Source organism: Ochotona curzoniae, unplaced genomic scaffold, assembly GCF_017591425.1.
Source record: "Ochotona curzoniae isolate NIBS_2020 unplaced genomic scaffold, NIBS_Ocur_1.0 scaffold_2453, whole genome shotgun sequence".
Classification (NCBI taxonomy): Eukaryota; Metazoa; Chordata; class Mammalia; order Lagomorpha; family Ochotonidae; genus Ochotona; species Ochotona curzoniae.
The window spans coordinates 25425260-25446804 of record NW_024467094.1 but is presented as its reverse complement, the minus strand read 5'-3'; positions in this window follow the sequence as shown (position 1 = coordinate 25446804).

Here is a 21545-nt window from a genome sequence, read left to right as displayed (position 1 = left end):
ATTAGAAAATGTAACAAGGAGGTGGAGATGTATCGTAAAATCTGTATTTTAAAGAAATTTTTAACTCAGAGCAAATGAAGGGAAGAGCGAGTCAATTACTCTTGGGTATGCAATTTGAATAAATGAAAGTGACAGAATGATTGAAACCCATATACTCAACATGGTAGAAAAGTCTGTTACTGGGTGATTGAATGTCAATCATAAGAATACAGGAGAAAAACCACCACCACAAGACTATGCGAGACAATAAGACAATAAGAGTATAGAAATTACATCAGTGGCTGTAAATATTTTGAAATAAAGAAATGACATACCACTGTAGAACATTTATTATGATGAGAAAGCTAGAATTACCTCTCATGAAGAAGGGAAAGCCACTTAAGCTAGCTGGGATAAAGTTGAATAACCTACAAATGAATATGTGGCATTTTTTATGTCACCTCATAAAGAGTTTCATTTTTATGTGACAATCATGATCAATAACTTAGTTAAAAGTAAGCTATGAATGAATTTTTCAGCTAAATGATTGTACACGCAAAAATGAAAATTGTGTCTTTTGCATTTTTGAAGTATCCTTTATAATCAATGATTATTGATTTTGCACTATCAAAAAAACCCTGGCAATTTGTAGACCACTTGCACATCATCTTAACTAGGAGACACACAATAATTACTTTCCTACATTCCTTATCTGAATACTAAATTGAGTCATGTGCACTCAGAAGAATGTGTGGGCTGCTCATTCTTGGCTGTCTGCAGGCTCAGTAGGTTGCCGGTGCAGCTTTCCCATGATATTTACCCTCGTCTATGGATGTTCCGTCCCCATCTTCCATCCATTTTGCAGAGTGGGGCACTGACAGCTCCCACTCTTCCTGGTAGGTGCTGCTTCTTCCTCTAGTTCTGTTTGCTATTGCTTCGTGGGTTTTGTACAATTATTATTTGGTGCCTATATGTTTGTAACTGTTACACTTTCTGGGTGAATTGACACACCTTTCCTTATAAAATACCCCTGCTTAGCTCTGGAAATGTGCCTTATCAAAAATCCTCTTGTATATAATCAATCAATCAGTCAATAAAAGTACTAATAGAACTCAAGAGATCTGAGAAGACATCCACTAGAAAAAATTAGAGACTCTCAGCAATGTACTGAAAGAAATTATTGAGTTGTAACAAATACGAGAATACTTCACAGTACCTGGGCTAAATTTGTCTCTGAGAATGCTAAAATAATAACAATGAGGAACAACACACAGATAAAATAACTTTAGTTCTAGGAAGATAAAAATTTCATTGCTTAATAAAAGGAAACATGGTAAATATTTCACTAGTAGTGTAAAGTATATAAACCCATATTACTATAATTGTTACAATTTAGAAAAAACTGCCATTACTAGTATAAACAAAATATATGGATGGACATAAAATTAAAAAAAAAACCCTCAGAAACAAAATTATTGCATCGTTTTACACAGAGCACATGGACAAAGGGATTAGAAACAATACAATTGACCTGAACTCAAAGTAATTGGTTAGAATCAGGAAGCAACAGAAATGGAGTTATTGGGCCTTGCACTGTGACACAGCAGCTAAAGTGGCAGCTTATGATGTTGGTATCCCCATAATAAAGTTCCGGCTTGAATCCCAGCTTTTTCCCTTCTGATTCAGGTCTCTGATAACGCGTATGGGAGTACAGCCATACTCCATGAACCCTTACACCCATGTAGGAGACCCAAATGGAATTACCGGCTCCTGCGGTGTGAGATAATGAAAGATAACTCACTCTCCTTCTTTCTCTATGGCTCCGTAACTCTGATTTTAAATAAACAAATATGTGAAATACAGCACATTGTCCAATGGATCAACCTAACAGTTCCTGCTAGGCAGTGTCTTTTCCTCTATGTTTTTATGTCCATAATTTGTGGATACAAGTCATGACATAATTTCTCTTTAAAGTACTCATGAAATAGCAAATAAAAGAGTAGGGAAAACTAAGGCCAACTCTTGGGTAGAAATTTTCTTACCATGATATCATATCAATAATGAAAGGAAGGCTACCTTGTAGTATTCCTTTTTTTGTTCATTTGTTAATAGAATTTCCTTCATAGCATTCAGTATACTCATAATGAATTATTCAAGAAATACTTGAGGGATAGCAGCTCGATCCACCATTGTTGTGGATATCAAAATGTGAACAAACCAGACAAAAACTTATGTTCATGAATAAAAAGAGAAACATGGAACAAAGAAGACATAAGTACGACATGATAATGCTAAATATGGGTAAATAAAGACGAGCAATGGTTATGACGAAATAGAGTGTTAGATGTAGCTTACTGAGAGACATGGAATTTGGTGAAAATGCAAAGAAAATGACGTTTAATCCACTATGCTATGATGTTGGGCTCTTCTCTGTTTTACCTAGATCCTCTTTATTATGAATATCTATATGCAAACTATTCAGAATTGTTTAACATATTTAGACTTCTCTACAATTTAAACATATTTCCGACTACTTAGCATCTTTACACAAATGTTTTCACAGTACCTTAAAGTTCGCAAGGTTAAACCATATTGCCACATGCAAACCTTGGTCTGTTCCAATAATTTATTATTTTATTGAAAAGTAGCATTGAACATCTAGTTATTTCAGACAGAAACTTAGGAATCATCACTCGATCTTTGTTTCTCTGAAAATTCTCTTTTTTTCCTCTCAATTTGTGAATTTTAGTTTTTAGAAGTTTTTGGTTTATTACAAAATTTAGAGGAGGCTGCAGAAAATCCCCACGTGTTGCTTTTCTTTCATACACACATAATCACTCACATGATCAACATTCCACATGAAAGTAGTACATTTGCTAACTCATGACCTTGTTTGGCTCGCCATCACGACCTTAAGTCCACAGTTTGTTAAGTTTCATGCAAAATAGCTAGTCTGCCTTAAATCCTGCGTGTTTCTCCTCTTTACCCCTCCCTCTCTACTAATCTCTGGAAATCAAAATTATTTACAATATCAGAAGTTTTAACTTTTCTAGAATTTCACACCGTTCTAATTATACTATGTACAAAAAGCTGGCCTTATTCAGTGTCTGCTCTATTATTTTGTGGGTTCCTTGCTCATTTTATCTAGCACTGAATTCAATTTTGCTGCCGGGATGTGCCAATAGATCCATTCATTCATTCACCTATTTAAAGAAAATATTAGTTGTTTTCCACATTTGGCCTAATGCGTCAAAGTATTAGAAACATGCATGTGCAAACTTCACTGTGAAAGTAAGCATTCAACTCTGTTGAGTAAATTTCTCTAAAAAAAAAAGCAGATAGGTTGATCATATGGTATGAGTACATACAATTTTGTAGAAACACGCAAACTGTCTTCAAAATGGCTGTGCTAGTTGTGATTGGTGTCAGCAGTGAATTAGAGTAACTGGTGTCTGGCATTCTCACCAGCATTTGCTGTATCAATGATTTAGATTTAAGGCATTCTACTACGTACGGCATAGGATTGGTGGTTCATTTTTCATTTATCTATGCTAAATGTCTTTTTGTAACTAACCTGTATATCTCCAATGCTTAAAGGGTCTCTTTTTAAATTTCCAGTTCATTTTTTTAATTGGGTTGTTGTGTAATTGCTGTGCTATGAAAGTTACTTGTGTATTTCAAATAAAAGTCAATGTTACTTTTATATTTATCTCAGATTTATGCCTCTCTATCGGGCCAACTATAACTCCTGCCTAAGGCATTGCAACAGCTTATAAACAAGTCAGTCTTTTCCCACTCTTGTCTTCCATCAGTCTGTTAAACATGACAGAGAATACAATGTTTTGTCACAGAAACATCAGTTATTTCCCATCAGTTTCAACATGAAGACAAATTTCTTGCATGTGCTTTGGGTTTTGCATAATCCACCTCCTTCTTTATTTTCTAGCTTCAATGTATAAAATGCATATTCTCTGAATTTTTTCATATACTCTGTTTGGCTATTTTCAAATACGTTGACCTTGATGCTATCTTATTCCTAGTACACGAGTTTCTAAGTACCTAAAACATTCTTTCACAAGCTTCACTATGGTAGATATTTACATCATGGTCTCTTACAAATCACAATACAGAAAATCATATCTATGAGTAGTGAGTAGCCCCTCCAAATGTTAAACTTAGAATCCCTACATTTGTTTTGGACAATGGGACAATAAAATCATAAGGCCTGGCAGGCTATTGCATAGTATTTTCTCATTATTACACTTTATTTATCGCCTTCTTTTTAAAATTTGAATGATAGAGAAGCAACAAGAGACAGAGAGATCATCCTTTTGCTGGCTAAATCCCCAGATGCTCTCCAACGTAATGGCTGGACCAGGTTAAAGCATGAATCAAGAGATTATTCTGAGAATTCTACCACTGAATCACCCATGCATCTGTAGAGGTTTCCTTGGATCTTCTTGTTCTACAAAATGCCCTAAACAGATGATATAACTTATATAAAACTATGAATTGGTACAGGATGACTACCTAGGTCATCCCCTATTAAACAGAATTTATCCATGAAATCTAAAAATTATACCTTTACTTGCCTTACAAATGTCATCAGCAACAATGACACAACTTGACACAGTGCATCAAAAATATTGTAGTACCATCAGGTACACAATTAAAATATAGAGTATAATGTTATAAATTTATAATAGCTTGAAAAAGGAAATAATAATTTTGAACATGAAATATAAACTCAGTGGAATTAAGAAACAGCAAATTATTCAATTAGCAGATAAGATATTGCTAAAACAGAATTATTGAATTAGAAGATGCATGTAAAACATAATTACATTTTTGCTACATCTCATGGGTTTTGATATTTTTGGTTTTTATTTGCATTTCATGGAAATAGTTTTTATTAATTTCTTCACTTACTCATACATCATACAGTAGCATTGTTTGCTTCAAGAAGGTTTTTGTTTTCTTTTTTTTTAAAAGATTTATTTATTTATTGGAAAGTCAGATATACAAAGAGGAGGAGAGGCAGGGAGGAAGATCTTCCGTCCAATGATTCACTCCCCAAGTGAGTGCAATGGCCAGTGCTATGCCGATCCAAAGCCAGGATCCAGGAACTTCTTCTGGGTATCCCACTCAGGTGCAGGGTCCCAAAGCTTTGGGCTGTCCTCGACTGCTTTCCCAGGCCACAAGCAGGGAGCTGGATGGGAAGTGGAGCTGCCGGGATTAGAACTGGCACCTATACGGGATCCCTGCATGTTCAAGGTGAGGGCTTTAGGCGCTAGGACACGCCGCCTGGCCCTGTTTTCTTTTTCATTTCTTCAGCAATACATTGGTCATTGAGTAGTATGCTATTTGACTTTATGCTGTTATAAATTTTCTATTTTTCTTCCTGTTGTTGATTTTGTTCTGTGACTTTTCATGTAAGGGGATGTATAGCAACTGTGTCATAGTGATTACCATAATTAGATGTGAAGATACAATTCAGTAAGCATCTCTACTTCCAAAGCAAAGATGGACATCCAGTGACAAACTCTTTGCCATTGTTCATGCCTACAATGTCAGGATATGCTTAAATACCAGACTATGGACTTAGGACACTTCAGGAAGGTCCATAATATCGTAATAATATAGGGGAGGCCAGTGTCAGGGAGGGGTAAACACCACAGCCTATAGAACTATATCATAAAATAATAAAATAACCTTAAAAAATAACTAAGAATGTAGCATCTAAAGGAAGAAATACAGCAAATATGAAAAATATATAGCTAAAGGAGAAGCTGATAAATGATCATTTTTTTCAGAAGTCAGAAGAAATAGTGAGTGAAAGAGAGAAGCTGTATTTTAGAAGATTATGGCTGAGAATATCCGTAAGTAATGAGACCACACCTCTGATGCCAGGACATTAACGCAGAAGAAGTAAATCCAAAGAGGGGTTGCTATTAGGGACAAGGAGAACTATAAGATACCAAAATTCATTACAGAAAACAGCCAAACTACAAGAGAAGATAGTTTCTTAAGTGATTTTCACAGAAGCCAGAGCACAGCATGATACTATACTCAAAATACCAGGAGAACATAATTGTCAAATTCACTCTTCACAAGTAACCGTACAATCATATTAAGTCATGATGGGGGGTGGATTCTGGCCTCTGCTTAAGAAGCCCCTTGGGATAAATGTATCCTGTACCGAATGCCTGAGTTTTAAGCCCAGCTTCCTGCTCATTCCACGTTGTGGAGGCACTGGCTGATGGCCCACGTAGTTGGGTCCCCGGCATCATGGTTTAGAAATCAGGATTTGTGTTGTGGTGAACTTCAGGAGTGTATCAACAAACAGACGCTCTCCTTCTATTTCTGTCAAAAAGACAAAGAGGTAAAGATATTATCTGCCAAATGAGTTGAGGCTTTAACTACTGCAAGGTTCAAATAATTTTTTAAAAGCTTCTCTAAGGTAACAAAAAAGAGCCCAGAGGAAAAACAACTGTGCCAGAAGAATAATGGACGCAGATACTGGTAAATACGTCAACAAATCCAAGTGGATACTTGTTGCACCTATATTATAATAATGTGACTTTGATTCACAGAGAAGAAATCAATAGAGAATGAAAACACCAGTCAGTAATAAACTAAAATAGAGGAAAAAGGATCCCACATAAAATAGTTTCAGTTCTTTGCAGGAAACGATAATAAACTTTTAACTATGCATATTAAATTTTTAAGAACAATATTAAAAGAAGAGAATTTTTATATATATGTGTGTGTGTATATTTATATATATTTATAATATATTATATATATATATATGCTCCTTAGCCAGCAGAAGAAAAAAGATAGAATAATAACAAGTGACTGAGATACAGACCTAAATAAAGAAAAACAATACAGGAAAATCAGGATTAATGAAGCACAGAATACAAATGATAGAACATCCAAATGCATTAGTAAATGAAAAATTTGAATAAACTGAGCTCTTGGGCTGTGGACCAGCAGTTATTATATTAATGAGGAACACAGCCAACATTATGTGGTTTTAAAGAGATATAGAAAACACAGAGATGTGCGAAATAAATAAAATAACACAAACAAATGTCCAAAGTCTGAACAGGCTTTGAGGATTCCAAGAGTACATTTCAGGATTTTGAAACAGTTCTGGGGCAGACACAAAATTCCTCGTGAGCTGAGTTAGCTCTTCTCTAGCATATTCATTTGAAGCCTCATATTTAATCCAACTGCACATTTTAGTCACGATCTTTACATGTAAAGACTCATGTGTTTTCCCAGATGGCTTGCTTCCCTATTACTGCTGATACTTCATTTGTTTGGCGAGGTACTTTCTGTTGTGCGTACTTATTCACTATCTTTCTCACTCCAGTAGAGCTGAAGTTCTGCGTGTTAAGTTTTTCCCTGGTTAACTACACCCCTGGTGCCTTGCTGAGTGTTCAGCAGATATCAATTCTTCAATATGTTAATAATGAACAGAATTTTCACTATATCGGGCAACCTTGTAATGAGTAATAAATCATTTCTTAACAATATAATGCTTATTTTTTTTCCAACTGACACTCAATCTTTGCAGTAAAACTAGTGCTGAAATGACACAATTCCTGTGTTACAGAATTACAGTCACTTGTAATAGGAAGAAGCAAGGGAAGGGTATAATCTGTGTTTAGTTCATATATTCCTGTTACTCAGGGTCAATCACTTGTACAAGCATATCTGCCTTTCCAATAAAAGTAAAAATAAATCTTTTAAAGATAGAGTATTTCAGACCAGTAATCTGACACTGTAATGTAAGATTTTATTCATCCATTTAAAAAAATGAAGTACTGACAATGTTGTAAGATGTTGTTGTAGGGTGATAGGTGTGAAAACAGCAATAACACTCTTTCTTGTCTCACACGAAAGAAGAATTTTCATGTGGACAAACTCTAGTTTGCAGAGCAAAATTTATTCAAGGAGAAGGAAAGAGGCTCCTGCCCCAGTGGCAGAAGGGGGCTTGAAGGGAGGAAAGACCCAAGGAAATGATAAAGATGGGGTCTTTTATACGCCATCTCAGGGAGGGGGCTTACATGAATCACCCTAAGGGCAGAAAAAAAAAACTTATTCACGATGGACAGTAATTTCTACCCCCTGGCCCCAAAGCAAAAGGTGAGACTGGTGGCTTCCTTCCCCCATCTTGAAGATAAACTGAGGCACCACTTCTTTGTCAGTGACCCAAGTGGGCCAGTGTCCTTGCGCTAAGGGATTGACACCTTGATTCTGTCCCTTTGTTCCTTCTTCAAGGTCACTATATCAGAGACCCTGTCTTCTCTCCATCTGCCTCCTACAATATCTGTTGCAGCATACAATGGACTTTAACGGCAGAACCAAAGAGTTTAGGGCAAGTCCCTGTATCTCAAGATTCCATGAATGTGAAACGGATCACTGCCTAAGTGGCAGGTCATAGGCACATGGTGGCACACTTTGTCCCCAGGGGAACCCCCTGACAATAGTTTCAGCTAACTGAGACTTCAACCTGACCTGTGGACATGCAATGAGTGCAGTGGACTGTACCCCAGTCTTCTCTTCTCAGTCCTTGGACAAGTTGTGCTGGGACTTCTTGAGAAGCAACTCTAACAAGCCAAATGGGACCTAGATCCTATTTGCCAGGGACAAGTGGTGAATGCAACCCTCGGTATAGCCTCCAGTTTATATGTTACATGTGATAAGGCCTGGGACCTGAGGCACAGCTTCCAGCTGAGCATGATGAATGTGACTTGTGACTTGGTTTGAGAATCCAGAGAAATAGACATGTCTTCTAGCCAGATACAATGTCATTGTTGGATGGAAGGACTGCCCTTTCTGCCTTCCCCTTTCCTAGTCTATATAAATCGGGCTCTCTTCACAATAAGCAGACACACTCCATCAGACTGCCCCTGGTGGCTGAAGAACATCATTGCCTCACCCCTCTCTGGTTGCATGAGAACGCCAATACAGTTCCACTCCCCAAGTGGCTGCAGCAGCCAAAGCTAAGCCAATCCAAAGCCAGGAACCAGAAGCTTAGTATGCATCTCATTTATTATTCTCATTTTATTGATATCTACATTTTTTTTATTTTGTTTTTTTAAAGATTATTTAGTTGAAAGGCAAAATCACAAACAGATTCTATCTGCTGGGGTTTCCCCATTACTAGGACTGGGCCAGGCCAAAGCTGCCCTGCATTCCATCTGAGTTTTCTGTTTGTGTGGAAAAGTCCCAGGTGCTTGCATCTTCTCATGCTGTTCTCCAGGCACAGAAGAGCTGAACTGAAGACTGAACAGCTGGGATTCGAACCAATGCTCATATGAGATGCCAGGGTATCGAACTGGATGCTAAGTGATTGTGCCACAGTGCAGCCCCTAAGGCATTTGTTTTCTAGGACAGGAGGTAAAGGGTAGACAGAACTAAAAATGAGACAGGAAAGAAGAAAAGATGGGGAAGAGGGGGAGAAATGAAGGAAAAAAGTTCACGGTGAGAGGGAAGGCAAGGAGAAAGGAAAGAAGGCAGGGGGAGGGGACTGGGAGAAGGAGGGAGAGGTGGAGGAGGAAAAGGGGCTACTCCTGCTGCCCCCAAAGAGAAGTACAAATAAATTAAAGGAGAAATTGAATAAATGCTGTGAAGAAATTGAGTAATAGGCTAATAGGAATATAAAAATCTGAAGGGGCCATTTAGAGTCTGGTTATATAGACTCTCTCCAAGGAAATTACAAGGTAAAACATTGCAAATACTTTTAACTGGAAACCGTCTTTTCACTAATGACAATACCAATTGTAGTGACTGTCAATGTGACAGTCTATGATAACCACACAGATAACACCGTTCAATTCTCACTGGAACTCTACAACAGAAGGCATTAATGATCAATAAGGTTCAGTAATTTTCCAATATCCCAGAGTACTAAGTGGTGGTTGAATTATTATTTGAATCTAGGTAATTTGACTCATAGAGGTCATCTCTCCCGAGTGAGAGTCTTACATTGTTTTCAAGCAATGGGGTTCAGATGAGTATTCTCTAACTTCTTGTTCACCATGATTAACATTTTTTACTTCTAACGAACATATTCCTATAATAAATTATGTTGGATTAAAGCCCAAACGAAGACTCAGGTAATTTAGTTTATTTATGCTACAAACACTGGTGTGGCTTACTTTGAATTTCAAATGTTGGAAGATATTCTTACATGTCTTATTTCTAATACTTTAAGACAAGCCATTCCAACATAAACCAGTATATTTTCCTGCTTTTTCAAATCCTGCTACTCTTTCAAAGCAGAGTTCTAAATTAATGTTCTCATTTATTTTCTGTGTTTCTTATTGTATTCATTGCACACAGGATTCTTAATACAGTTGTCAATACTGTATAGTATTCATTGTCTTCAAATTTACTACAGATGAATCCTAGTGCTACTTCACATATTGTATTGCTTTTATTATTTGTTTCTATGTTTCATTGATTGCAGTAGCAAGAGCTGGGATGCTGGTTAACTCTCCCTAGGTTACTATTTAAAGTTGCAGTTTTATCAGTTTTGTTACTCCCTGGTTTGAATGCACATTGATTTTTCACCAAGTCCACAGCTTCTTACAATTCTTCTAGTTTACTGTATTTGATGTTTACTCCAACAATATTGATTTCTTAACCAAACATTTTAACTTCACTGTATGAATATATTGAACAATGGACTTTGAAACATATGTTTCCATTATTTCCACCTAATGATAGGCAAAGGGAATTAAGTGCAAACATAGATTCCCACTTCCAATTTATTAATATGATGCACCTGCTACTCAGTTGAAGTTGGCAACACCATGGAACTTCCTGCACATCTCATATTAGGCTAAGGGCTGAACAGTAGGGAACTAACACATAATTCTGGGGTAGGTTTGGTTATAGTACACATTTTTTACAAAGCAAACTCTGTTCGTTTGTAACCTTAAAAGCCAGAGTGCACACAACACAAGAGGATTTACTGTAATCTGCTTCCCACTATGCCATCTCCTATAAATCTTACATGTAAAAAGTCCTGTGCTAAAACCAGTACACAAAAACTCAGATATTCCTCTGTGGAGGCTAAATGGAGTGGGCAGAATGCTTACTTTTTTTAAAAAATATATATGTATGTATATATTTATGCTGTAGGTTGTTGCCATTGTAAAATACTTATATATTTTTTCCTCCATGATACTCACTTTTTAAAAACAATTTCTTTGATAGCTACAATAATTTTACAAATAGTTTATGAGTGTCTATATTTAGTATCAAATCTCAGCTTCTGTCTCAAATAAATTAAAACTATATGTTCAGGTGGGCTAGCATTTAGCCTTGAGTGAGATTCTGGTTAGGACTCCAGAAAACAATGCCTGGGTTAGATATCCAGTTCTGTTCTTTGTCCCAGTCTCATTCTCTCTCAAATAACATATATTTTAGAATGCACAAGTTTCTTGGTGCCAGGGTTGTGGCATGGTAGAGTAAGCCACCACCCTGAGATACCCATCTCCCACATTAGAGCATTGGTCCAAGTTTGAATTGCCACACTTCCGATCCAGTTCTTTCCAATGTGCCTGAGAAAGGAGCAAAAGATGACACAAGGAATTTGGCACCTGCCACCCAGATGAGATTCACAGAGGGAGCTCCCCGCTCCCAGTTGGTTTGGTTGTACCCCAGCTATTACATTCATTTTGGGGACTGACCCAGCAGATAGAAGATAAATCTCTCCTCCTCCCCCCACCTTTCTGTCATTCTAGTCTTCAAATAACAAAAAGGGAAGATATCTTTAACAAAACAGACATTTCATAAATAAGACACAAGTTTATATGACTTTTCAAAACTATAAGTGTTTCCAGTATAATATTGACTTACAACACAATAACATTTGAGGTGGAAGCAAGCTAAAGTATACCTGCCCAAATTCATAGGTTGAAAATCATCATCACCAGTATATGTCCAGATTTAGTTGTATTTGGATTATACATTTAACATGGTAATTACACAGGAATGAAACTTTACCGTAACTCAATGCTGATGGGTGACTACAAAAGAAGAGATTCAGAGACACAGGGGAATAACCAGGATTTACCAACACACGGGAAAAGCCACTTGAGACAAGAGCAAGGAAGCAGCTGCCTCTTAGACATAGAGACTCAGAGAACTTGAAACCACAGGCATTTTGTTCTTGGACTTTACATCTCCAAAACTGTGAGAACATGCATGTGTGCTGCTCAACACATCCAGCATGTGATCTTTTGGGATAATATTCCCAGCAAAACAAGTTCTTAATAAGGCATAGTAAAGGAAGGCAACAGCTCTTCACTCTAAGAGCTGAGGGGAAAGGAGAGAGGACCCTATACTAGGGAGGTTACCAGCAGTTGTGAACAAGACTGCAAACTGGAAAGAAAATGAATCCAGGCAAACACAACTGTGAGCCACCGAATCACCTCATTTATCCAAGGCCAGAATGGGATCAACTAACCTCTCTTCAGATTCCACGCTGCAATTCAATTGCCTCCTTTGAGAGCCCCGTTCCATCCTTATGGATTTTTAAAAACAATTTATTTGAATGGCATACTTACAGAGCAGGAAAGAGAAGGAAAGAGAGAGCAGGTGGGGGAGACAGGAAGGAGAGAGAAAGAAACAGACAGGGAGGCAGAGAAAGAGATTGAGTGGGGAGGGGGAACTTCCATGCACTGCCTTATTTCTCAAATGATCACATGTCCAGGAGTCGGTCAGAAGGAAGGCAGAAGCTGGGAGATTTCCAGGCCACCCAGATGGTTTTACAAGGGGCCCTAGCTCTTTCTGCTGCTGTTTTCTCAGGTGCTAATTAATAGGGAGAAGGACTGGAAGTGAAGCAGCTTTACATGCTCTGCTACAACATTGTCTTTGAAAAATATTATTTTAGTAGATTATAACTGCAAGACAAATATTTAAGGAAGTGGAAAGCATCTGTAGAAGTAGCTTTGCATGTAAGCCAAGAAACGTCTCAGGAATATACAATGATGGGACTTTTTTTTTTTAACAACGTACCGCTATCAAATTTTTTAACTGCTATCACATTGTCCTTTTTACCATGTAAGTCTATACAAAACATAAACAATTTTTACTTTACAGCCAGAGTAAACAGTTCAGTGAATTCACCAAATGCTAATGTTATAATACAAACATGAGATTCTCTTACAAACATAATTTTTCTCAAAGGTCAAGATTTTTCACCAAGATATTATTTTTACGATCTAGTGACACTTGTTTTAAAGGATAGGTGGTGTGATAAGGTGGAGGCTAAAGAAGAGGTGAGAGAGAGGAGAGGAGAGAACCAATGATTTTGGTTACCTGAGTTCCACTCTTGGCTCTAGAACCAGTTCTGTGGTATCTCTATATAAAGTAACATGTCTTTCTAAACAGAGGAAATTAAAAGCTTCTGAAAGACCTCAGAATCCTCATTAGCTTAAGTGACTCCATTTGCTTAGCCTGAACGACTCCCGCTTTAGCCTGTCTTCCTTGCCCTTAGCTGTGGTCTCCATGTCTATTGCTACAACCAGTATCGTTCCAAATACACAATCTTTGATTATGCCCGGACCCATATATAGAAACTTTCCTTCAAAATGCAGGGATGAGTGTGACACCAGGGTAAGTTGATGCTGTGACGCCTGCATCCGATATCAGAAAACCTCAAACCAGCTCAGCCATCAGTTTGGAGACAGAACAGCACAGCTCGAGTGTTCAGGTCACACATGTAAGAGGCCAAGATTGTGTTCTAGACTTTTGGTTTCAGGCCTAACTGGGCTCCAGCTGGTGCAGTAGGTCCCCAATTCATCAGTTCTAGTATCCTTCCACATTGCTAAATGTTACTATTATATTTTAGTTATGTGACATTTCTTTTTTTATAAAACCTAGACTGTATTCTGTATGTACTGCTTTCCTTGACGGTATATACAAACTCTTACCAAGATATTTAGAGATCTCATTCTATCTGAAACAGTTCTAATAATTTAAAACATATTGAGAAATGCTTCCAAGTCTTTTCTTCTCCTCAGGCAAAATATCCATACTGCTTTTAATATAGGTGGCAGATTCTTGAATCTTGACAGAATAAAAGGTAAGCACAATACCTCTATGCCTTTAGGCTCACGAACCTGCAAACAGGATTCAAAGTTCTTTGCCACTTCCCTTTGCAGCCACCTGTGGAATTCCTTTTTCGATTGTTCATTTATCAGAAGAGTTCACTGCTGTGGCCTTTTCTCCAGAGTACAATAGTTTGCTCTAAGCTGCCTGACTTTTCCTCCCCCTAGTATTGCTGATTTTGTTCCCTATTGTTCCCTCTGTCTCTAGGACAGCATCTGACCTATTTGGGACACATTCAATAGAACCGAATGAGCCGGATGAAAACTGCTTTTCTTCCAATCAATTTTAGGGGACCCAAGATGAGAATGTTCATTGAGAAAGATAATACAAAAGCTGTAGAACAATCATAGCTAAAAATGTTCATTCTATCTGTTATAGAATGGAAGAGTTAAACAGAATCAAAAAGCAAATGCTGAATTAAAAATTCATACTTGAACATAATTTTATTATTAAATAAGAGTCAGTTTCCCGATGTTACATGATGACTACAAAACTAATTTTTAAAATGGATGCATGTAACCATAAATTTAAAAACCTGCGCATTTAATAATGTTTTACCTGCTTTTCATCAAAATCTTTGAAAGTTTTAACGTATGTTACAATAAGAAATAAATGCATTTAGTAGACAGATGTCTATTAAATGCCAACATTGATCTCCTATGTGTAAGTCATAACGCCTATCAGATTTTCAAGAAAACTCAAGGAGAGGAAACATCTGCTTTATAATTAAAATAAGAAAAAGAAGAGGAGAAAACTATTGTCCTTCGTATTTTTGGTGACTATTAGGCCTCTTCTTTCTAATTTATAGTCATTCTGATATCACTACTGCAAAAGCAGTAATTGGCAATAAATCAAATAAAATAAATTTTCAGGCAACCCAATAATAAAACACCTTCACAAATTTTATATGAACTATAACAAGTCTCCCTCAACAACACTTTCAATGAAAATCATGCTACCACTACAAAATAGACATGTTTTTTTTGTTTTTTTTTTGGCGTAAGTAGTTTGCTCGTGCAAAAAGTTAACCAAAATGCTGACAACAGCTTAGTTTGATAACAGCGTTTAAAAGCCAATGGGGAGGGGAGAAACACCTGGTGATTAACAAATCATAAAACTTTGCAAAAAGAAATATAGAAGTCCTAAGTATCTATAGAAAGCACACAACTTGTTGACGAGAGCAATCTTTTGCTATGGATTATTTTCAGTACTTCTATTGAAATACTGTTGGCTATACCTGCATAGGCTCACTTCTGGGGCTTCTATTCTGTTCCATTGAGCTTCTTATTTTTGTACCGTGGCAGACTGTTTGCTTTATCATTGACCTGTAGTACGTCTTGAAATGTGGAATTGTGATTCCTTCAGCTTTATTTTTTATTCTTCAAGATATCTTTAGCTATTTGTAGTCTCTTGAATCATCCTTTCTAGCTCTAAAAAGAAAGTTTTGGGATTTTCATTGGGATTGTATTGGATCTGTAGATTACTTTTGGCAATATGGTCTTGTTGATGAAGTAGATTCTACTGATCCTGAAACATGGTAAATGTCTCTATCATCTAATGTCTTTTTAAATGTTTCAATAATTTTCATTATAGAAGTCTTTCACATCTTTGGTTAGCTTTATTCCAAGGTATTTAAGAATTTTTTCCACTAGTTTGACTGCTCTTACAAGTTCTTTATCAACCATGGAGATGTTTGCATATAATACGGCCAAAGATTTATGTTGATTTTGTACCTACCTACTACCTTGCCAAACTCTCTGATGAGTGGCAAGTCTGCTGCTTCTCCTATGTATAACATCATGTAATTTGCATAAACAAATATTTGACTCCCACATTTCCAATTTGAATTCCTTTCATTGTCTTTGGCTAATAGCTATAGTTAGGAATTCCAATACTATGCTGAATAGCAATGGTGAAAGTGGACATCCTTGTATAGTTGGAGAACTTAGTGGGAAAGCTTCCAGTCTTTCACCTAGTATAATACAATGCTGTTGGAACTGGATATCCACTTGCAGAATTAAGAAACACAACCCACACCTTTCAATATATACAAAAATCAGACCTAAATGGATCAGGGACCTAAATCTGAACCCAATAAAAATAAAACCATTAGTAGAAAACATGGGAAGCATTCTAAAGATACTTGGATACTTTGTTTAGGCAAAGACTTAGAAAAATCACCAAATGCACAGGTCAACAAACACAAACAGTACAAACAGGTCTACAGAAAACTAAGAGATTTCTGTACCGCAAAGGAAATGATCAACAAACCAACAGAACAGGACAAAATCTCTGCACACTACACAACAAACAGGGGGCTAATATCCAGGATTTACAAAGAGCTTCAGAAACTCATCAAGAGCAAAATAAATAGCCCTGTTAAGAAATTAGCAGGCATTTTTCAACAAAAGAACAAATGCAAATGGCTGATCTATCAAATAATGCTCAGGTTCCTCAGCTATTAGAGAAATTCAAATAAAAAGCACATTGATGTTTCACCTAACTCCAGTGAAAATGGCCCACACTTCAGAGGGAATATACTATATTCCTCGTAGTTTGACATTGAGGTGAAAGTGATTCCCTAATTTCTGAAAATAACAGAGGTAGGATGATAAAAAACTTCAGTTTAGACTCTTTCAACTGGCAGGTCTAACTGAATTTCTGTGTATATCCTGCCATTAATCTTTACCTAAACCAAATATGAATATTGATTATTAATTCCAAAAGCTATTGATGTAAAAGAGCAAATTATATTTTTAGTAGAATACTTCTTTTAGTAGAATACTTCTTTTATAACTTCATTACCTTAAAATTCTTTGGATTTCTTGAATCTACAGGATTACCAAAATAGTTTTAATTATGCAACCAATTCAAAACATTTTTTCATGATTGCACAACAGAAGTAGCTGATTGAGAAAATGTTGAAGGATGGAATTCTACCACCATGCACATAACCTTTACATACCAGAAGTAGTTATGCGACCTTCAATTGCCTTTAGACATTTAAATAAGTGAGTAATTTTTATACTTGATCTTAGCCAAAAGGCCGAGAAGCGATGAAATGAGTTATTTTAAAATGTTCATATGTAGACAAGAAATGGTGGTTTACTGAAGGGCAGTGATTGGGAAGAAATTTACATCTGATATAAATAGCTAATACCTGGATGAGTATTAGTGTCTGTCAACAGATAAATGATGAAGAAAATGTGGTTTGTGCTCAGAATGGAATACTATGCAGTTTTTCGCAAAGAGCTTCTGTCTGTCTAGTGTTGGCTTGTGGAGTTCACAAAATGTATTAAAGGAAGTTGTTTATAGACTTGGGTCAATTTTTTTGTAATATTCCTCTCTTGTATGAATTTGTATGCTTAAGATATTCAATACAGTCCTAAGAACACAGTGACATTCCCCTCCTCAGATTTTAAACTCTTAAAAAGTGGATTTATTCCATGAATGAATAAAAATGCTTATTACAGTTGATTAAAAGATGGTTTCCTTTTTTACTGGTTATTGTCAGACCTTTCACAGGTAAATACCAACCGGAATCACAAAGCCAATTGAGCAGAAATAGCTCCTTGAATTCAATATGAATCAAACAAATTCAAAATCAAGTCCTATTGTCTTTTATCTAAGCTGAAAGAAATGTTTATTCTTGAGATTTTGTTCCATAATCCTAGCCAAGAGTCATATAAATATTCTGGGAGATAGAGAAGCAAGATTTTGGTGGCATGAATGGTTTTCTTACAGTAGCATGTCTATAGAGGACATAATTGAGGCACCAATTATCCTTTTATACAGCATTCTTTGTTTTTCAGTTACTCCCTAATTCTCTTATCTCATACCTTTGAATAAAAATCTCTAATAAGTCTGGCAAGCTCTTTTGTGAAATCATTCCATGCTGCACCACACTATTTCTTGACATTTACTCATTATTTATAAGGGCTTCAGTATTTCACATGTGATGAGAACATTTTTTTTTTCCTTTCTTCTGCTTAGCCCAAGTTATTTGCCTTCAATTCAGGAACAGAGGAAGTTATTTCCACTCCTTTTGTTTCCTCTTTGTATGTTCTCTAACCTCACATACTTAAATTCCGCAATGCGTGTAATTACTGAAAAAAATGAGAAGGACCAATTTTCCCAAAAGGCAACAACCGAAATAAAAGTGAGACAAAACTTCCAATTTACAAAGAAAAACAGGAAAATATGAAGGTTTAAAAAATCATATAACAAAATAGCTTTCATCCAATCCTAAAGGATTCATCTGGAACTTCACCACAAATTTACATAGATTTTTGTTTATTTCTGCTCTTCTTCCCAAAATAAGACTTCTGTTTCTTAAATTTGCTTTGTCTGAATATAGTAAGAATTAGTCATTTCAGAGTTCTGAAACGCAACATTATCTACCAACATAAATGACAGCTTCATGGTTCTTTCTTCTTACAAAATTAACAAATAAAATGAAACATTTTCCATAGTTTTTAAGGAAGTCATTTGACAGGCTGGAGGAATGCATTAGCAGGATATATTTGTACATGGTGGTTCCCCCAGCATCACGTAATCACACCTAAGGGGCTCCATAGATACGCATTAGGAATTCACCTAACATTGTGCTCTGCCGTCATCCTGTTTTATTCTTACATTAATGTACACAAGAAAGGTGACTTCTTGACTTGCTGATGTCTTATGTACTCATTAAATGTCCCATGGGTGATGAAGATAAACTTGTACACTGAAATAAAGATGAGAGAGTTAAATACTCCCTTCCCAATACAGAAATCACCACGTCACTTCCTTCTAACTTTTCTCCCTCATTTAAAGTGACTTTATATGTGGTTTACAGAATATTAGCATCTGTGATATGTAGCACCCCTCATATATAAAATATTGATATCAACCAGTCATTTAGGTTGGCTGTGCTGCTTATAGTTTAGGCTACATTCTCTATATAGAAACTGCTGCAATGGATGCTGGATTGGAACAGGATCAGCTTTGTTCTAAACTTATCTGAGTAGTAGTGCCAGACAGTGTTTTAGATAGCTAAAATATCTCCTGTCACTTTGATGCAAGGATTTAAAAATTTCGTGAAGTTGGTTTCCTTGTACAAGAAAAGGTGGTAAAAGTAATTAGACAGTACAAACTTTGTGTATGTTTATTTGTTTTTCATTTATATATTTCATTTATATTTATTTCATTTATATATATTTTTCATATAGATATATATATTTGACACTTTGGGATATTATATTTCTGAAGACCATTGCTCATTAAGAGAAGATACCTTCTCTCAGATAATGTCCTCACTTTTGGACAAAGCCCAAACAGCCTTCACATTTTCTTTCCAAATGTTGACCTCTGTGTTCATTTTCCTTATCCTGTGCCCAAGCAAGAGTAAATTCGAAATGCTTTTATTCTGTGTCCCTTGCAATCACCCCTAAATCTCGACTATTCTGGAGACTTTTGAACCTATGTATTTCATCCGCATGTGTCAAGTGGGTACTCCCAGCTCTCATCCCTGTGGCCCTGTTTCCCATCCAGCTCCCTGCTTAGGGAGTGAATCAGCAGAAAGAAGATCTTCCTGTCTCTCTTCCTCTCTGTTTATCTGACTTAAGTTTTTAATATCCCCTTTGAGGGATTATGTTGGGTACAATGATTAAGAAACCAGTGCTGGGGCTGCTCACATACCAGGTGCGTGTGCCGGCGCCGGAGTCTGAGCTCTGCTTCTCATGTTGGTCTGTTGCAGCTCTGCATTTTGACAGGCAGCAGATGATGCCCCAAGTTCTTGGGTCCCTGCCCCCCATGTCAGAGACCCTGGCTGATTTTCCATCCCCAGCTTCAGCCTGGATCAGTTTCTGCTATTGTGTGTATTTGGGAAGTGAATAGAGGACAGAAGGTGACTGCTTCTCTGTGTAAAATGAAGCATTTGTAAAAACACGTTTTTTAAAGGAAGATTCCCTTTGAATTCTGATAAAAAAAAAAAAAAAAAAACAACTCTGCAGTGTCCTGGCTATGCTCCTCTGAGCTCCTGTTGTTCTGAACAACCACTGCAACTAACAATCTCATAGCTCTCTGAGAAGATTTATACTCATTGCTTGGTGTCAATTCTCTGTTTTTGGTAATAGCCTCCAAACCAATAATGGTGATACTAAAATCTCAAATCCAAAATACCAACCTTCAATCTGTTAAATGTGTCACAGGTTGAAGAAAAAAAGTGTAGCAATAGTGTATATAGGAGGAGTCACATGGAAAAAATGCAATGCGCAATTTTATCACAAAATGATTAGTCTATGTATTGTACAATAAATAGTCTCAAGTGAATAGCCACACATTGTATTATTTTCTTTGGACAAATGCTTTGAGTGAAACAAACTTTCTGAAAGCTCTTGTAATGTTTTACAACTTTTTAAAAATTCCACCAATATATTTATATGCAAATAATGAAAATCAATCTATTACACATTCAGCTCTTATCAAGTAATTGATGAGGAAAAGTTGTATACTGTTTTAATTTGAATTAATTCACTTAATTTAAATGCCATATTTTTAATCATTTCTTTCAACCAATGATTACATATGGCTTACCATGTTTCTGATGCTACTTAAGAACTTAAAATTCAGTGATGAAGGGACAGAACAGACATAATACCTACTCTCTAGAAATTTATAATCTAATATAGCAAGAAAATTAAAGATGAAAATGGTACCAAATGGTGTTATAATTACAAAAATAGTAACTGCTGCACGGCATTAAAAAAGTATGTAGAATAGTGGCTTAACTTAATCAGGAGCTGAGTGCAATTTTCCCTGAAGTATTATTTATTCTTGCTAATTGGTTATTTAAATTTATTCTTTTATGAACTAGCTTTTCATTTCCTTTGCCTATTTTTCAATTGGAGTGCTCATCTTTTTCTAATTAAATACATTAAAGAAAAATTTAAAGGCAAAATAAATCCTATTTAATGTCACAAGCAAAAGACTAAATTTTTTTATTACAAATTGCTTTCACTTCTATGTTTTTATATATCACATCTATATATGCCAGCATTATAACAATATAATGTTGGATTGTGTTTTTATCTTTAACAATAGCAATCTGTTATTACTTAATATTTTAACTCTTTTCTGCATTCTAACTGATTATTGAATTTTATTCTAAAGGAAGATATCTGGAATCTGATTCAGTTGCCAATTGCCGTAACAGTTCACCCTTGGATGGAATAAAAGGCAAGGTCAGTAACTCAACCAGGACCTACTGCATGAGTAACAGGGACTGAGTACTTGAATATTCCTCCCCGGCCTTCCAGAAAAAGCACTAGCCTGAAGCCAGCATCAGCACCAGAGTTAGGAGTCTAGGCACTATAACAAACGATGTTTTAACTCAACGGGCATTGTCACAGGCATTATAAAGCCTGTCCTTCTCATCAATGATGGTG